At 43.1% G+C, this 18,825-nt stretch overlaps 1 protein-coding gene and 1 long non-coding RNA gene across 6 annotated transcripts in view; one reads left to right on the top strand and one right to left on the bottom strand.

Moving 5' to 3' along the window:
* Window positions 1–18,825, bottom strand: part of LOC116217261 (uncharacterized) — an 80,147-nt gene that overhangs the window by 22,856 nt on the left and 38,466 nt on the right. The window lies entirely within an intron of this gene.
* HIC2 (HIC ZBTB transcriptional repressor 2) overlaps window positions 1–18,825 on the top strand; it is a 76,853-nt gene that overhangs the window by 39,435 nt on the left and 18,593 nt on the right. The window contains exon 1 of one of the 5 annotated variants that reach the window (XM_085238555.1): window positions 12–18,821. The exons of the other annotated variants lie outside the window; for them this stretch is intronic. The gene's annotated coding sequence lies outside the window, so the exon portion shown is untranslated. Of the gene's footprint in view, window positions 1–11; window positions 18,822–18,825 lie in introns of those variants that run through there. 5 annotated transcript variants of the gene reach the window in all.

Here is an 18,825-nt window from a genome sequence, read left to right as displayed (position 1 = left end):
TGCAAAAATGAGTGAGCAAGAGAGTAGCAAAACTGATTTTGAACAGTTTTGACAGCAAAACTGTGCATCTCTCCAGAAGGCAACAGAAAGTATTCTATTAAAAGCATTGTACAAAGGCCTCTCCCTTAGCAGGGTGAAGTATTTGCTACCTGTCAGTCTGAGCACTAACCCCATGTCATGGACAGAAAGCGTATTTCAGTATATAACAACTTCAGTTTATCACAACTGGATTAAATACTGGGGTGTGGGAAGGACCTGTACGCCTTTTTTCATTGTGGATACTTACAGTATTATGTGGAGAGCAATCAGTCTACCAAACCAATTTCATTATTCAATTGTGGGGAAAAAATGTCCAATTTGTCAGAGGAAAACTTATTTTTTTAAGGTGGACAGAAAATTATTTTAGTTCAAAAAAACCAACAACAACAACAACAACACAACTGTCTTTTTTGAGGATTACTTATACTAATAAAACAATAAATAATATTAAAAAAAAAAAAAGTAAAACCCAATAATTTTTAAAGCCAAAGGAAATTTTCCTTTACCATAACATTTCGTGCTTGACCCTGCCAAAAAGGATGGGCTGGAGCAGAGGTGGTACTTCTGTAATTCAGTGCATTGTAGTTGTGATATAGTTGCTGTTAATTCATAGCTCTCCTGACTTTTGGAATTTGTCCTTTCTCTTCAAAGGGCAGGTGGTGGGATGGAATGGAGAACCTTTGGATGTTAATCCACCCTGGCTTTCTTAAGCCTCCTACTTAAATCATTATCTTAATGAATCACCATTGCTGCTATCTTCAATGCTACTCAGGAATATGCATATTTTAAACAGCCTTGGGGAAGGACCTTTTTGCCTGCAAAGTGCTCTGCTACTTGCATGTAGATGTTGCCAGGATAGGTACCTTGGATACTACTTTCTGCCAAACCCTGTGGATAGATCATGGGGCCTAGTGTATTACCATTTGTGCCTGCCAGGCAGCAACCAGGGCTTGCCTCAGAGAGAGAGATATAACTTTGCTTTCTATTATCTTTCTCATGGTGTGTTAAAATGCCTCCCAGAAATTCTAAAATAGGGTTAAAAAAAAACTTCTCTGATGTTTCTCCCAGCATTTGCTAATTTGGCAGCATCTGAGCAGCTACTAAGAAGCACAGAGAAATTGCATCTGAGCACTGTGACTGACAGTGCTGTTGTGAACAAGTGATGAACACAACATTACACAAGATTTTGATCTGCAAGCGTATCTGTCATTAATTTTAAGGGCTTTAGGATCCATGGTAGAAGAGAAGGGAGATAAGCCAAGCAATTATATGGAGCAGCTATATTTGGGGAAGCATGCCTCGTGGGATTAGCAGAGACTCATGAAGTTGTGCAGTGAATTGTGCATCACCGTGCCAAGTCTGACTGATTTTTGCAGGGCACTCATTAGAAAGGGGATGCCCAGGAAACTTCTAATGGCTTGGATATTTGCTGGGATGAGCTTAAGAACATTTCCTCAGTTGGGAAGTAGATTTTAATGCATCAGTTTTTCTCCCTGCCTGCTAGAGGGAATTATGTACTACTGTTTTTCTGGTTTGAGGGGCTTCTTGAGCGCACAAATGGAGAAAGGAGCTGTGAGCTTCAAGGATTTGCAAACTGGCATGCTTTTGGGAAGACTTCCAGGAGTGAGGAAGTGGAGATAGCAGGGCTTTGAAAAAAGCCCTGAGTTTTGTTTCTTCCAAGTAATATGGGAGAAAAGTCTCCTTGTGGGGAACTTGGAAATGATCTCACGGAGGAACAGGAGATGGAAGAGAAGGGACCAGAGTTACCTCCCAACATGCAAGAGGGTGTATGCCTTCTGCTGCTGCTTGTGCAGCCCTAAGCCTAGGGTAGCCATAGTACTGAGCAACTGCAGACCAGGAAGTGGGGGAGCATGGGGGTGGAGCGTCCTTTGTTGATTTTTTTGGTAGATATTTGACAGTATAGGAGGAGCTTTACTTTGCTGGTTAAGTGGACATTGATTAAATAACCTGCTAAGTGGCATCAAAGATGAACTTAAACTAGAAAAAAAACAGTAACAGCCTTATCACCTTTTTTGTTACTATTTATTTTTTAGCAAGGTAAGGAAGGCAAGGTTTGTTGGAAGGTCTTACACAAGAAGGTCAACTAATAGAGTGACAAAATCAGGTAGGGACCTGAGTGAAAAAAATACATTCAATTTGCACATAAATAGCAAAGAATTAAGTAAGTGCAAGATGAAGAGACCCGATAACGGGCAAAACTAGGGAATGTTTTAGGAGGACATGTTCTTCCACAGGCTACGGAGCTGAATACAGTAAAGCGCTGGTTGAGTCAGTTGGTGCTGGCCAGCGGTGACAGAAGGAGCTCAGTCAGAACTGGCTCTGTGCTGTGCTGTTCTCTCCCAAGAGAGGGTCCCCCAGTGAGCACCCCATGTGCAGGCTTTGGTCTGCAAATCAAACCAGAGGTAGTGACAAGTGGAGAGCATGTGGTGGCTGGGGGCGATTCTAGAAAATTCACGTCTGGATAAAAGCGTAATTCTTTAAATTAGACAAAGAAAGCTTCATGTGAGCTGAGGGAAGTGAGGAAGGATCTTGGTGTGCATCCTTAGACAGATCATGGCAAACTGTTTCTTCCACGACAGTTCCGGAATGCCATTCTCCTCTTCATGACCGTACATTATTTTCCAAGTTCCTTCTTCCTACTTGAGGCCCCGCATATTTAAAAAATAAAAGGATACCCACACATACAAAAAAAAAAAAGCTCCTTTTTTTTTTTTTTTTTTAGCTGTCTCGAGTTTGGTAAAAAGCTAAGAGATCTGTGGTAGCAGTTGCTGGGGGATGCAAATTTTCCCTTGCCATCTCAGCAGAGTGCTTTAGAGCTCCCTCTGAAGTGAATCCCCCAAAACATTCTTACAGAGGCTGAAGGCCAGCTGGGAGGAAATACTGCACTCTGTGAGCCATCAGCAAACTCTCTGGTGTTTACCCCACCTGGTAAACCAAATAGAAACTACCAGTATGCTGCTGTCTAAATTCACGACGCGCTAATATTTTACACACTATTCAATTCTGATTGCCACATCTCAAAGGTAGTAAAGGATCCAGAGATTGTCAAGGATGAATCTCAGGTCAGGCAACAAGATTTCTTTCTTCACCACAGAAAAGAGATGACTTACTATACAAATTGCAGCTGTTTCATTGCAGCTTTTGTGAACTGTGTGGGGAAGGAGAGTGATTCTATGCTGTTCTTGTGTTGTCTTAACTAAGCTGAATCAGAGCAGGCAAACACAGCACATGCTTTCAAGCAGTAGTTATCGTGTGAAACTCATTGTCAAAGGGTGTTATGGACAGCAGAAGTGTAAATGGATGCAAAAATCGATGAAGGACAGATAAATTCTTATTAAAAGTGATGGCCAGGATGCAACTTCGGGATCAGCAAATCTTTAACAATTGCAGAGGGTTTAAGAAGGGAAAAGGCTGCCTATACTCTACCTCATCAAAATGCATTTTTCTGACACTATTCTAGCTCCTCCTGAAGAACAGAAAGTGAATCCTTTGCTCTATTATAATATGGCTATTTTTATAGTTAAAAAGTAGAAGGGAAACTAGCTACACTGCAGTGCAGTGAACTAGTTTTGTCTTGCAGCCTAACAGTGCTGAAAAGCACACCAAAATGAAGAGAATTAGCAGCCAAATGCCTCCTGATACCTTAAAAATCTCTCTGTGTTATGAAATGTCTCTGCAGCTTGCTTACTTCGTGCAATTTCGGACTTAACAGAAAGCTGTCTGGTTAACGAAACAGTGAGTCTCTACAATGTTTCTAGTTATTTTTCCCATCCTTGTGTTTGCTGCTACAGTTGATCAGGTTCCCTGACTCTGTACCTAATGAGATGCCATGTGGACTCCTGTAGCAGTGACACCTTTGGCTGGAAGCTGAAGATGCTTTGGGGAGCACAGCAAAGAAAAGGAGCAGTGAGTTGGGAAGGATATCCTAAAATCTCTTGTATATGCATAAAAGCAGGAAAGTCTAATACAGAGCAGGGCATATAGTTGTGACCACAGTGGCAACAGTTGGTATTTTGGAGGTGAAAAAATCAGTTCTGTATTTTGCTAAATAACTGTACTGTAATACAGCAGTACCTCTTGGCAGGGAAAGCAATGTAATGTAAAGATCTACAGCATGGTAGAGCAGTTGGAGAACTGTCAGAAACGCAGCAGCTTGGAATGCTTCCACTTGAACCTGGGTGCACACTGCAGCATGGCATTCCTCTGCCCCAGTGAGTGCAGAGTGCAGCACAAGCTGAGTGATGCACCTTAACACAGTGCAACCTGGCTCCCTGGAAGAGGGCCACAAGGCACTCTTTAACACAAAACAGCAAGAGTTTCTTTCTTCTATTGAGCTTTGTCTACTCTGGGGAGTTCTGTGATTTCTTTTGCATCTCACGGAGCCCTTCTGAGTCTGCATGCCAGGCATCTCTGGGGCAAAATTTTGTAGCTGTCAGCTGTCATTGCCTGACACATCCAGGTACCTGGGGGAATCGGGGTACCAGCGAGACAGCGAACAGCTTGGGCACTACACCAGGCTGCAGGAAAACTGCTTTGTCTGATCTGGTTGGGCAAAAAGGAAGTAATGAGTCTTTTTTTTTTTTCAAGTTTGTATTTCCAGAGGGCTTTGGAGCATGGCACTGGCTTTTATTCCAATGTTTAATTGTTGGATAAACTTAGCAGTCATACTTGTGGTTTTTAAGTCTCTCCCCTTTTCCTGCTCCCAGCATTCTCCTCGCCTTCAAATCCTCTGCCTTGTTCCATGTATTGCTACTATAAATTGCTTGGGATGACGGGTCCAGCTCCTTATTTGCAGCCTCTGGATGCCATTAACAAGTAATTGCTGGGAAAGCTTCTTTAAACATCAGATCCCTACATTATTTTTTAAATTGTCCTTTGAGGTGGCTGAAATGCTACTGAAAGATTCTTTTCTTTTAATATTGGACAAGACATTTCATTAGGGAAGGGAAATGGTGCTCTTACCAGGCTATGTTAAGGCAAGGACATGCAGTTGTATTACCTCTGCTTACTTCTACCCCTACACCAGCAAAATAACTGATATTTATACAGAGGAACAAAGAGGCTTCACTCCTTCAGCGCATCAGGACTTCCCATTTTCAAAAATCCATAAGAATTCAACAACTCCTGCATGCTTGCTCTCTAGCCACCACTTGAAATCCAGCAATGTGGTTGGGAGATAGGAAGATCTCTCAGTGGCCAAGCTGCATCTATGAGAGCCGTCCAGCATGATGTAGGACCAGGGCACCGTGTCCAATCCTAATCCACTGCTTCTCCTGCTGATATTCCAGTAGGCGGGTTACTGGACGGCCAGTCTGTGGTTGTGGATGAGCTCCACCTCTCAGAGCCAGGCTGGGACACATGTAAGACTTCTCTCATGGTGAGAGGGCTGCTGGATCAGCTGAAGTGCAACAGGGATCTTAGCAGCTCAAATGTACCTGAGGTCCATTTCATGTTCTGACAGTGAGTCACTGATAGCACTCGAGCAGGCAGGGGACAGTCAGGTGAAGTTTGCACTTATTTCACATACTGACAACTGCTGGACAAAGCCTTCCTCATAGAATTGGTGTCTTCTGACTTCGGGAACAAACGGTTGTTTGCTTTGACATTTATGCAATGGCAGGGACACATTACATGTATGGACTTTTTAATCTGCTTTTGCTGAGATACTTCTTTTCATTTCTGTCTCTTCAATGTCGTAAAGGATTTCATTAAAAGTTAAGAGACCAAAGAACTTGGGATGCTTGTTTTCCTTTTCTAAGTTGGTGAATAAGGACTAGGGATGAAGAGAAGCAAATATCAGCTAGCTCTAAATTTTGAAGCATGAGGAAATAAGAATTCAGTTTTAAATCCTCAGCTGCAGCTCACTTTAATAAATCAGTTTGCTTTAAATGTTAAACGTGTTCTGACAAACACTCAGTACGGCAGATAAGGAAATGAAGTCAGAAAATTCTCAATGGATGGTTATTTTTTGAAGTTTCAAGCAGTGTGATTCAAATGTGAAAAATAAAATGTCTAATAAATGTCACTGGCCATTTATTAAAATAATAAAAAAGAAGGAAAATGCCAGTTGGATAGGTACCTGTGAAACAGAATGCATGTTTCAGCTGGAGCTCGTGTGGCCCTCTGGTTAGCATAAACTAATACCAAACAGAGAGCAGACTATATTTAGTTGCAAATCATATGGCTTAGCAGTTACCAGTCACTGATCATCCTTTATGAAAATAACAAGAGTGTGAATGTAAAACAAGATTAAAATCGGTAGCTTTAAATTACTTTGATTTAAATCCACCCTTCCCCCATCACTTAATGCTATTTGAAAAAAAGCCCAAGTAAAAGCACATTAACTGCTGGCACGGCACTGCCTTGATTTTCCTGTATCTGCTGCTCTGTGACAGATACAGAGAACTCCCTCTGTGTTCATGCATTCAGTCAGTGACACTTTGGTCCCCCTTTTCTCCTCTTCCTGCTTCTCTCATCTCCGTTGCCACCCCCAAAAATTAAAAATGGGCAACTGAGTTTCAAATTTGTCACGCTTTACATACTTCTGAAGGTGTGTGAGCTGTCTCTGGAGATGAGTGCACCTGGCCTCATGCTCCTGTCTGCTGTGTGCTTGAGACAAACTGCAGGAGAGCCCAAGGGAGGTTCTTCTGATTTTACTCCTGGTCACATGTTAGTACTGTAACTTCAGAAAATTAAAATCAATTATGAACTTAGAGGCAGACAGTCCAATGGTGAAATAGCTTGTAATTTATTTGAATTCTGAAATTCTGCTTTTTAAAACTGTGTAAAATTTTCCAATGATTTGCTTACATATATCAAGAAAAAAAATCATCTGACTTATCTGGTTCCTCAAAAAAGGAGAGCTATTTGCTTAATCATTGCTATGCACTAGCATAGCTAATTTTCTTCTTACTAGTAGTGAGATGTTTGCCATTTTCTTCTGTAAAACTTCTTCAATTACGTAAGGCAAGCGTTTCATTTAAGGGGACACTGTCTAGGATTTTATGCCCCCCGATAGGCAAGGCATGTCACGAAATAAAGTTCAGGTTGGTGAAGAACCTCTGCTGGATTAAAAGCCTGCAAGTACTGACAAGAGTGGGAGCTGAGCATTGGACGGAGGTCTGTGTGGACAGCTCTCAGCTACTCCTGCTTGAGACCAGCTGTTTTGTTTCACCGAGAAATTCAAACTTCCTGAGCCTTCATAGAAAATGCAAGTACTGCTACCTTCTAGTTTTCCCAAATTCTGACATTTTTACCTGTAGTAAAATGAATTATTGCACTCCTGTAGTAAATGAGGGGCCTTTTTCAGCTTCTTAATTCTTTGTTTCCATATAAGATTCATCATTAACTATGAACATTTCTCAAAGTGTATGTCCCGTATATTGTGCAATTATAAAATACAGTTGGACCTCCATTTGTCTGTTGGTGACACAGATCTGCCCTTGTAGTTTGGTCTCAAGTTGCTCATGAAAGACACGACAATGTAATATCTCACGACAAACGTGTAGAATTAAGTGCTCCTACCAGACTGGCTGCTCACTGCCCGGGAAGTCACTAATGATACAGTTGCAAAGTAGAAAGAAAATAGGGAAATGTTAAATTGTGGTTATAACAAGCTGCTCAACACATAGACTCCTCTTGTCTGAGAACATGAGGCAGCATTTGTAACATGTCTGCCTCGTATTCAAAGACCTGGTGGAATAAATGGTTAAAGTCTGCCTTTTAATGCAGACTTTTATGGCTATGGACTTGAGACCTCCTGAAAATGAGGAATAGCACTAGTGAGAACTGTACATTTTACTAGGGACAGACGGATTTAGGGGGTTTCAGGTCCTGCTTATCCGAGAAGAGTGAATCATGGAATGGCCTTATTCTGGGATTCATTTGAACAGGGTTGAACAGCAGGCTGAACAGAACACACAAGAATCACTCTTTGCTTCCAGTCTGTGCTGGACCAATGAGCTGGGTGCATCAAACCCTCTGCAAAACCCAGCGCTCCAAAGAGTTACAGAACAGAAGTGGCCTGAAAAAGTTACCTCTGTCACCTCCTACCTACATCAGAAAAACGTGTTTTTTGGTGCCACCTCCCCAGTACAAAAAAGACAGGGATCTCTTGGAAAGAGTCCAGCGGAGGGCCACAAAGATGGTGAAGGGCCTGGAGCATCTCCCCTATGGAGAAAGGCTGAGTGAACTGGGTCTGTTCAGCCTTGAGAAAAGACGACTGAGAGGGGACCTGATCCAGGTCTGTAAATACCTAAGGTGTAGGGGGCAGAATGGCGAGGCCAGACTGTTTTCTGCAGTGTGTGGAGATAGGACAAGGGGAAATGGCCAGAAACTGCAGCATGGGAGGTTCTGCACAAATGCACAAACTTCTTTAGGTGAGGTGATGGAGCGCTGGAACAGGCTGCCCAGGGAGGTTGTGGAGTCTCCTTCTCTGGAGACATTCAGGACTCGCCTGGGCACCGACTTGTGCCACCTGGTGTAGGGAACCTGCTTTGGCAGGGGGTTGGACTCGATGATCTCTGGAGGTCCGTTCCAACCCCTATGATTCTGTGATTCTGTGATTGCTGCCAGCGGCTCAGAATGCCTGGGGCCATTCGTCATAGAGATGAACAGACAAACCTGATGTGCGCTCAAACCTGGAAATCTGGAATAACTCAGGTGCTCTCTCCTAAAAGCTGTTCCCTGAATATAAGAATCACTTGCTGGAAAATTAAGGAGGAATAAGACAGGAGGATCCTGCAGCGCTCTGCAGCCCTCTACCTATGTGCCCAACTGCTAGCCAACAGCTTCCTGCCTCCAGCCTTGTTCAGTCTTCTTGTCAAGGGCAAGATGCCCTTCATGAGGAGATAGGTGTCAGGGGAGCAGTTCTTCATGCTGAAGAATACCTTTGCATTGTGATGCAGAGCTATAGCAAAATCAGCTATCTTTTTCTCTTTTCAGTACCTGTGCCAGTCACTGAGATGTGATATAGGGAATGCCATTAATGCATTTGCTGTCCTAAAAACTTCTGTGTTGGATTTTTCAACTGGTCAGGCCAGCAGCTAGTATCCTCTAAGGCTCAATGAAGAATTAGGTAGAAATTGCCCAGGGGTGCCTCTTCCCACACTGACCTGAAGAGATGTATGAGGCTCACTCTCCTTTGTCCTTCCTTCATCCTGCACTAGCCACATCTGTCGTGCGCCGTCAGCATTTTCTGCTTGGGAATGGCTGAATGGACTTCTCTCTGTTAGCCATGTATCTTTTTTTTTTTAGTTAAAGAAGACTTTTAAGAGTGTCTGTATGGCATAAATCAGTTGAAAAATTGCTAGTAATAAGTGCAGATGAAGGGAAGAAAAGAATTCCTGGAGCCCTCCTCTCCCTTGGCAGTGCCTCGTCACTGCTCTCGCAGGAGGTCCTTCGCTCACCTCTGAACTGATTCAGCCACTGGAGCATGAATGCTGGAGGCTGCATTGCAGGGCTGCTGTCTGTCTGCAGAAAGCTATGTGGCAGGGGCTCCACGGCATGGAGAGCAGCTCCCCCCATGCAAGGAGTTACAGGACACCGCCGGGGGCAGCTCCAGCTGGTATGCACTGGTACTAATATAATCCCCTAGGACTGTGTCCATGAGACACAAGTGTGACATGCGAGGTATTTAAGGGGACACACCTGTTCTAGGCACAGTCCTGGGCACTGCGTGCTTAGGAAATGGGAGGTTTTGGTGGAGCAGGAAGGACTTCCATTTCATCCACAGAAGGGCTTTTCTTTCTTCTTCCTCCCCAGCTCACATTATTTTATAAGTCCCTAATATCCTGCACTCCTGTGGCCTGTTAGCACTGGGCTGTTTCAAGGGCCAGGATAGTGTTTGCATCTGAACTATTTTACCTTAGTGTGCAATTCCAGAGTGATTAGCATGAGAGAACAGCTTCTGGACTGAGTGATGATTTGGGTGTAACCACTCCCAAGAAAGGGCAGAGAATTTGGAGAATGTCGTCTATGTGTGGGGCTGGGTTTTTCAGTCCTTTAGATGATTTAGATTTCATGTTGCTTTTACTTGTATTTTTATTGTAAGATTTCTGTCATGCAATTTGGAGCAGTAAAACACATAAAATTGATATAAACTTAGCAAATTTTGTACAAAAATATTTTGTCCCTTTGCTTTGAAACCTCTGACTGTCTTTCTCTTTCTTCTCTCCCATTACATCCCCATCCCCAAAACTGTGAAATGGCCACATTTGATAGAGATGAAAAAGTGAGCAAATGCAAAATAGGTCCCAGAGCTGTGCAGTATAAAGAAATTCAACTGCCTAGATTTTTATCTCTTTTTAAAGTTAATTTGGCAGTTGTTTGGCAGTTGTTTTTTTTTGTGGGTTCTTTTTTGGTTTGTTTTTGTTTGCCATTGTAAAGGGGATGTACTAAGATGAAGAAAAAAAGCTGCAGAGTTTGCCATACGACTTGATTATAGCTATTGTTTTTTTTGTCTTTCAAGTAGAACGATTTTTTTTTCTCTCAGACTTCTTTTTATCTGCTTTTTTGGATGTCACTGTGGAATCTCCCAGTTTGCCCTGGTCCCACCCTCTATGCCACTTCTTTCCACGTATTCTAGCCCTTGGTGTTTGAAGTGCTTGTTGATACGGGACAGCATCTAGGATTGGGGCCAAGATTTCTCCCGTACCCAGTAGATGGTTGTGTGAAAATAGCAGCAACTGGAGGGCCTTTCCCTAACATCTTCGTTTTAAATCAAAGTTGCCAGTAAACATCCAGTATGCCAGCAGGTTTTGAACTAACAGTGGCTGGTGGAAATATGGAAGATAGAGTGAAAGGCATGTTTTGTTTTGGAACTTGGTTAGTTTTGGCAGTTACCTTAATCTTTTCTGTAAAAGCTCTGAATTCTGAGGAAGGTGAGCTGGAATAACCAGACCCTGAGGGGACATCAAATTCTCCTTTTCATAAATGAAATGTTGTCAGCAAGAGAGGAGGCCCTGGGACTGGGGATTCCTTGGCTCCAGCCTCACCTGGCCTATGGGACAGCCTCACTGTGAGCAGGACATTGACTCTCATGGCATGGGAATGTACATCTGGAATCTTGTTAATCCTTATCTGAAAGGTGCCTGCAGTGTGCCTATGGCCATCCTGTCTGCACAGATGAGCAGAACTGCTGACTAAAACCCATGGTTTTAGTCCCCATGTGCTAGTGTTCAATTTTGCCATCCCCAAAGTCTGAAATGCATTTCCTTCCCTGGGGGCAGATACTGGTTTCAGTCTTGTGTAGGCACATTTTTGTATGGATTAATGCAAAAATACCTATGACTATGACACTATGAAGCAGAATATCCCATTGTAAGGGAAGACTCATCCACAGCTCGGTGTGGTGCCCCCCCAAGACTTGGTCTAGCTCTTTAACTCCGCACATTACTGAATTCTGCTGCACAGACACAGCCCTAAGCAAGATGCGGCCTCCCTAGCCTTGCTAGCTGGTGATGTTGGGCTCTCTCCCACCCCTGTTCCTACTGGATTCTCAAACATTTAATCAACTTCCAACTAAAACAGAGATTTATTCAATTTCTTTTTGTTTTTGGTTCCTGCACCCCACTGCAAATTGTCCCTGCTCAGTTGTTTCCAAATACTAGCATCTCTAGTGAAGGGGTTATAAATTGCTAATTTAAAGCCTGCAACAGGATAATTAACTAACCAGTTTGATGTAAATGGCTTAATGGGGCTTTACTACCCCCTTTGAACCTAAAGTAGCACTAAAAAGTAAACTGTAAATACCTCCAAGGAAAGTACTGGCATGCTTGAATGTAGGGCTGTTAGGTTTCAAGGAACGAGCCTGCTGCACTTGCCAGCAATCCAGTGGCCTTGTCTGACAGCAAACTTGTCAAAGGGCTGAGAGGACCAATCAGGCATCCCTTTGGAAGGGCTCTGCTATTTACCTTAGTTCTTCAGGAAAGGCATAAATTCTGATATATCAGGCTTTCAAACCTGCCCTGCCTGCTTTGGAAAATTTAAATCACAGTTTAAATGCAACTGTAATGAATTTCATCAGGCTGGATTGAAGAAAAAAAAAAAAAAAAGCCCTGAGGGAGAGGCAGCTACTTACTAGAGTCCACCCTAATTTTCCTGGAGTTCTATTTGCATTAAGATCTTCTGGCAAGTCTGGGCAGAAAAGAGTATTACATTTTATTTAAGACCTCTTGTTATCCACTGAATCTGCTGAGACAACATCCTGCAGCCCTGCAGCAGGGTTTCTGATGCATTTTGAGGACTTTTGGGAGAACCTCCAAACTTCCATTCTTGCTGGGCTGTTAGAAAGTTCCAAGGAAGGAGGGCAACAAATATTAAGCATCTAGAAATGATGATCACTATGAAGGGGAAGCATCTCGTGTTGTTAGGCATTGATCTCACTTCTGACGGGTGTCAGAGGACAACTCCAGTCTCTGGAGGCAGGCAGGCAGGAGTCCTTCCATGTCCCTTCCGTTCCAGAGTGCTGCTCTGTTCCATTTTCTCACTGCACAGGCACCATACAGAACTAGCAAAAATTTTCACCGACTTTCTTGTCTTCAATGCTCCTCTGTCTCACCACCATATTCCACCAGCAGCCTTTCTGGATAGTGGAGGGTGTTTTGGAGTTTAAGCAGAATCCTCAGTTACTACTGCGATCTCCAACAAAGAGGATTTGGTTTTACAACCAGCTCAGATAAGTGTTCCTGGTCCTTGGCTGTGCTTTCCTGCATGCTTAGCTGCAGCACATTGTGCCGTGAGGCTGTAAGGCAGAGCAAGCCCAGGCTCAATGGAGGAGGAGGGCAAGACCTAACCTCTTCACTGGCATCTCCGCTTTGGATGGCCTATAACAGATCTGGATCCCTCATCATCTGTAGCTATGGATCTATTTCTCTGTCCTATATTTTTTATTTTTTTCCCTGACCTGCAAAATCAGAAATAATGCACTTGTCTTCTCTACTTGCAATGTTAATGCTGGCTTTAAAAAAAGAAAAAGCACAAAGCGCTGATGTCTGTTGAGGAGGGCAGTGACAGAGAAGTGCATCATCTCAAAATGCATGCCCAACACAGGATTCAGCCCTGCACCCTGATGGCTCAGGTGTCAATGGACCAAAAGCTCTGTGGGCCTCTCGGAAGAAGAGGTGACAACACACAGCCCCTCAGTGCTGACCACTGCTAGCTGTGTGTGAGTGGGAGCAGTGTGGGTTTGGAGCTGATGGTGTCAGCAGGGTGTGAGAGCAGAGCGTGCCCAGATTCCTGTGCTGGGTTGTAGCTGTTAATCCTTTGCGTTTACGAGCACTAACCTAGATCACATATTAGAAAAAAATAAAAATACATGTGCCACTGGAGAGAGAGACTTACAAGTAGGAGAGCCCTGCACACATACAGTTCTGATGACTGAAGACTCCCTCCAAGGATCACCAGAACAGCTAAGCGTGCCAGCATTGGTATCTTTGCATCTGACTGGGCAATGCAAACAGAATCACAGAATCACAGAATGGCCCGGTTGGAAGGGACCTCAAGGATCATGAATCTCCGACCCCCCTCAGTCATTCCTATGAATAGTAAGATTAATGAAAAAACAAATGAACAAAAAAGCTTTTTCATATGAGGAAAATAAAATTCAGTCAAAGAAAAATGTGTACTGTAATAACCATCCTTCCTTTCATGTGAGAGATGCTCTAAGTTGGGGCTTCTTTCTGAAGTTCTGGTATGCTTCATATAGCTTCTAAAAATCATATGGAAGTTTTATGAAAGTAATAATAAACATACTTAGAAAAAAGTTAGCAAAACTTAGTTTCATACACTTTTTGTTTGAAATCCCACCAAACCTGATACCCATATTTGATTTTTTTTGGTTCAAGATTAACAGGAAAATATGAGCAGTAATCCAGGGCCAGCACTTTCAAAGACTGCTGCTAAAGAATGAACAAATCATGTGTAACAGTGCTTTCTTGACCTTTCCTCTGTTTTTATAAATGCACAAAAAATTAATCATCACTTTCTAGCTACTGCAAATAATAGAAAGTTGTGTGACGGTTAGAATATAATGAAAACAAATGTTAGAGTGCTGTCTGCTGCAGGGTCTTAGGTATGTTCACTGAATTGCCTTCTACTTAGAGAAGGGCTGGAAAATCCAAGTCCTTTCCCAGCATGTCAAAACCAACCTTTTCAAAGGATGTGGTGGTTGTACCAAATCACCTTGTCTGTTTGAAAGCAAATACATAGTTCTGGAACTATCTCTGCAAGGGCCAGCATTCTCACATGCAGCTGGGCTATATTACATAAATTTGATAAATTACTATATAGTTTCTTTTCTATGGGCAAGTGCCTGGCTATTTCTCCTCTGCACAACTTGAAAAGGGTTTTTATGTGAGTCTTCTTACGCTGAGGTAGCAGAGACAGAAAGCCAACAGAAGAACAGTCTCTTAGACAACAGATGTATTCCACAGTATTCTACAGTGGAGGATCCCTACAGTAAGAAGAATGCCATCAATGCTACAAATTCAAGTTCTTTACAGGAGATGACTACTGTTTACTTTTGGATTTGGGGGTTGCATTTCCTGTTGCTAAAAAAAAAACAACTACCACGGTGTCTGCCAAGAAAATGCATGAAGGGAACAGGTTAATCCCAGATTAGTTGACCTGATGAGTCAGAGAGAGTAGATGGCATCAAAATGCACCGCGTCATATGAGGAAGATGAAACATATGTCTTGTCAAGTTCAAGAGCCTCAGGAGGTGCATGTTTTGGAGCACCTGCACTATGGCATAACAGTGCTACGATTTATTTAGCCCTTCTCCAAGAAATAATTGAATATGGCTGAGTAATGTGCATCCAGGGGCATGAGATTGAATACAGGTGTTTGGGAAAGCAGAGTGCCAGAAGAAAGGTTTTATTCCAAACATATCCACACTAAGCACACTTCTAGCTTCACATGGGAGTCTTGATGCTGGTTATGTTAGTGGATTCTGCTGAAAGCGATAATGATATACATTTTTTTCCTTCCAGTCTAAGTTCTAGAATCAGTGTTTGTTGTGGCTGTTAGCAGTAGTTTGCACATGCTTTACTCCTTCAGCCAGATCCCGATCATATTTATGGAGCTGTTAAACTGCTGAGTTGTTGCATCTGTGTAAGGGAGGTTGCAGTCCCTCTGGCTGTTTTGGTTTTGCTGCTTTGGATCTGTTTGTGAGGTTTTTGTTTGCTTGTTGTTGTTGTTTTGTTTCTTCCTTGACCAATTTCTTGCTGATAGGGGAGAGCTCTGTGGGAAGTGATCTAGCAAACTTTTAAAATAGCCTTCTAGAGTTTTTTTAAAACTCTTGCTCAAGGTTTTAAATATGTGAATTCTCCTTGTGAATTCTCATCTGAGTGCCTATGAGACCTGCCAATCAAGCCTAAATATTGCACGAGGTGTGGCCACATTTGTATTCTCAGAGCTCTCTGGAACAGACACTTTGTACACCTGTGTCTCCTGATAGTTTCAGTACTGTCACAACTTCACCCCTCATGCCTGTTTCTCTGGTACCTCCTGTTTCTCCCAAGGTTATCTGTTATGAATATAATCTTCTCCAGCTTTCCAGTCCCTCACACCTATCTTGAGGAGAATAATTACCAAATGAGAAGGTTTTAATAGTGCTGAAAGAAGGAAGGTGATCCAGTCTGTGGTTCTCTTTTAGACTTGTTTCTGACAGGAAATAAATGCACAAATGACATAGCAATTTCCTTACGTGACATTTGTGAAATAAATAGCTTTTGAAATAATTAAACCTAAGTATTTCAACATTTTGATAAATCATGGGTTTAAAATCTGTAAAATTTTTCCAATGTGAACGTTCTGGATCCACAGTTCCATGCCGAGAAGAGAAGGCTGCGGGGTGACCTCATTGCAGCCTTCAGTACCTAAAGGGAGCCTACAAACAGGAGGGGAATCAACTCATTGAAAGGGTAGATAACAGCAGGACAAGGGGAAATGGTTTGAAGTTGAGGGAGGGAAGATTTAGGTTGGATGTCAGGGGGAAGTTCTTTCCTATGGGAGTGGTGAGATGCTGGAACGGCTGCCCAGAGAGGCTGTGGATGCCCCGTCCATCCCTGGAGGTGCTCAAGGCCAGGTTGGATGGGGCCCCGGGCAGCCTGGGCTGGTATTAAATGAGGAGGTTGGTGGCCCTGCATGTGGCAGGGGGTTGGAGATTCGTGATCCTTGAGGTCTCTTCCAACCCTGGCTATTCTGTGATTCTGTCTCAATCTCAGTACAAAATCCAGTTGTTTCTTAACTATTTTTGCCTGTTAGAGGTAACTGGAGTCTATCATTCACCTATCCAGAAACACAGCTGTGTTCACACCGAGCTAATAGAGATGCTTTGGATGTGCAGCTATCATTCAGGGTGTGACACAGAAGCCAGAGGATGCACAATGTTAGAGTGATCATAAACCTGAAAACGCTTTTAAAATGAGCAGAGAAAAAAGACAGCAAGTAAGGGTTTCAAATGATTATGCCAACTTTACTATGCTTTAAACTAACTTGCAGCATGCCAGGGCTTAATGTAGTATAAATCAACAGAAATGAAAGAGAATTTGTCTCTATAGAGTATGTGAGCAGTGCATCAGATATTGAGGTGCTCTGCATACAGTAAGTGCCTACAGATACAAATGCTGTGTAAAGGAATCATTAGTGACACACACATACATGCTGGCAAACTAGACTGTATTTGGTGGGAGGATAAGACTCTCCTACAGCTTTTAACATCATCCTTATCATGATCATCTCATGATAAAATATTAATTTCTCCAGCGTGAATAAAAGCATAACACACCTCCCAGATAATCTCTTAAAATAAAAACAGACTGATGCATCAGAGTAAACCATGTCAGAAGAACTGGTCTCATCCTACAGTATTACTACCCAGAGTTCAGAAATGGGAACAGCAGTACTTTGCCTGGTCTTACAGCCACCTCTTTGCTTTACTCTGACAACTATTTACTATCACGAATATTATCCTTTGTAAACTTAGTGCTTTATGAAGTAAGACAAGTTTCCTATTTTAATGCAGTTATCATCTTGTGTGATGATAAGGGGTACAGACTGTCCCTTGGATGTTCATAAATAGCATGAGTTTCATTAGTGTTGGGTCAAAGAATCATAGAATGGTTTGGTTGGAAGGAGTCTTTAAGATCACCTAGTTCCAACCCCCTGCTATAGGCAGGGACGCCTCCCTTCAGCCCAGGTTGCTCACAGCCCCATCCAGCCTGGCCTTGAATGCTTCCAGGGAGGGGAGCATCCACAACATCACCAGGCAACCTGTTGCAGTGTCTCATCACACTCATAGTAAAGAATTTCTTCCTAATATCTAGTCTAAATCTACCCTCTTCCAGTTGAAAGCCCTTTCCCCTCATCCGTTCACGACATGCCCTTACAAGAAGTGCCCCCCCAGCTTTCCTGGAGGGCCCCTTCAGGTACTGGAAAGACCTCCTGCTATAAGGTCTGAACCTTCTCTTCTCCAGGCTGAAGAGCCTCAGCTCTCTCAGCCTGTCTTCGCAGAGGAGGTGCTCCAGCCCTCCGATCATTTTTGTGACCCTTCTCTGGACCTGCTCCAGCAGCTCCGTGTCCTTCTTATTTTGGAGTCCCCAGAATAGGATGTAGTACTCCAGGTGGGGTCTCACAAGAGCAGAGCAGAGGCACAGAATCACTTCCCTCAATCTGCTGGTCACACATCTCTTGATGCAACCCAGGATATGGTTGGCCTTCTGGGCTGCAAGCACACACTGCCAGCTCATGTTGAGTCTTTCATCAGTTGATACTCCTAAATGCTTCCCAAGGTTACTCTCAAGCCATTCTCCGCCCAACCCATATTTGTGCTCGAGTCCTTTCAAACCTGGGGCTCTTTCTTTTTTGTAACTTTTCTAGTCAAGTGCTAAAATAAGATTTTTACAGCTTTGTCTTCAAGGCTGGAACAGTGTGGGTATTCTTTTGCTTTGCTTGCAGTGAAAGAGCAACACCTAATCAGAGTTCCAGTGCAGTGACTGCTGCTCTGTATGAGTTTAATCCACTTCCTTTGCATGTGTCTCTGTGACTACAAATCTTGAGTTTGGATGATGGCAGCAGAGAGCCAGCTTGTGAGTGTGTGTGTGTTTGTGTGTTTTAAATAAACAATGGAACAGCAACTTCAACGAATTGTGAATGGTGTTAATTTGTTATAGTCTTGCCTTCTGGCAGCGTGGCAGCATTGAGTTAGAAGCTGAGCAGTCTGGAATTAATGAGAAAGCTGCTGGTTCTTTTGCTGTGAGGTGCGTGTATGGTTCAGTATTATGTGCTCAGGGGGTCCTGTCCTGAGGAGCTTCCAGATCACATGGTAAAAGTACACGCACAGGCTGCCAATCTCCTTTTCAAAACCAAATCCTTGGCCAGAATTACCTTCTTCTCTGATTTGCCCCTCCCCTTTCACTTTTTTTTTTTTTAATGGAGACATGTCTTGAGTCCTGATTTATGATAAGAACCTACAATTTGTGTGTTTTGAGAACTGCCAGAAAATTCTTGACACTGACAAGAATACTGCATAGAGAAGGAAAGACACTTTGCATTGTTTCCAAGTTTTCAACATCCCATAATGCTGGACCTCCTTTTGTAACGCCTGGAGTTGTAATCACTGAAGCTGACAAATCCTCTGACGGAGAAGGCTGGCCAAACGTGCCTGAGATATCTGCTGTCCTGGACCACTGCTGTGCATGGGAGCCTTTCTGAGAAGAGGGGGACTTTGGAAGCTCAGTAGAGTGACCTCCTTGCAGCTAGTAA

This window comes from Meleagris gallopavo, chromosome 17 (genome assembly GCF_905368555.1).
Source record: "Meleagris gallopavo chromosome 17, MGAL_WU_HG_1.1, whole genome shotgun sequence".
NCBI classification, from domain to species: domain Eukaryota; kingdom Metazoa; phylum Chordata; class Aves; order Galliformes; family Phasianidae; genus Meleagris; species Meleagris gallopavo.
The sequence above is the reverse complement of the archived record's forward strand: the minus strand, read 5'-3'. Positions and strand labels throughout refer to the sequence as shown.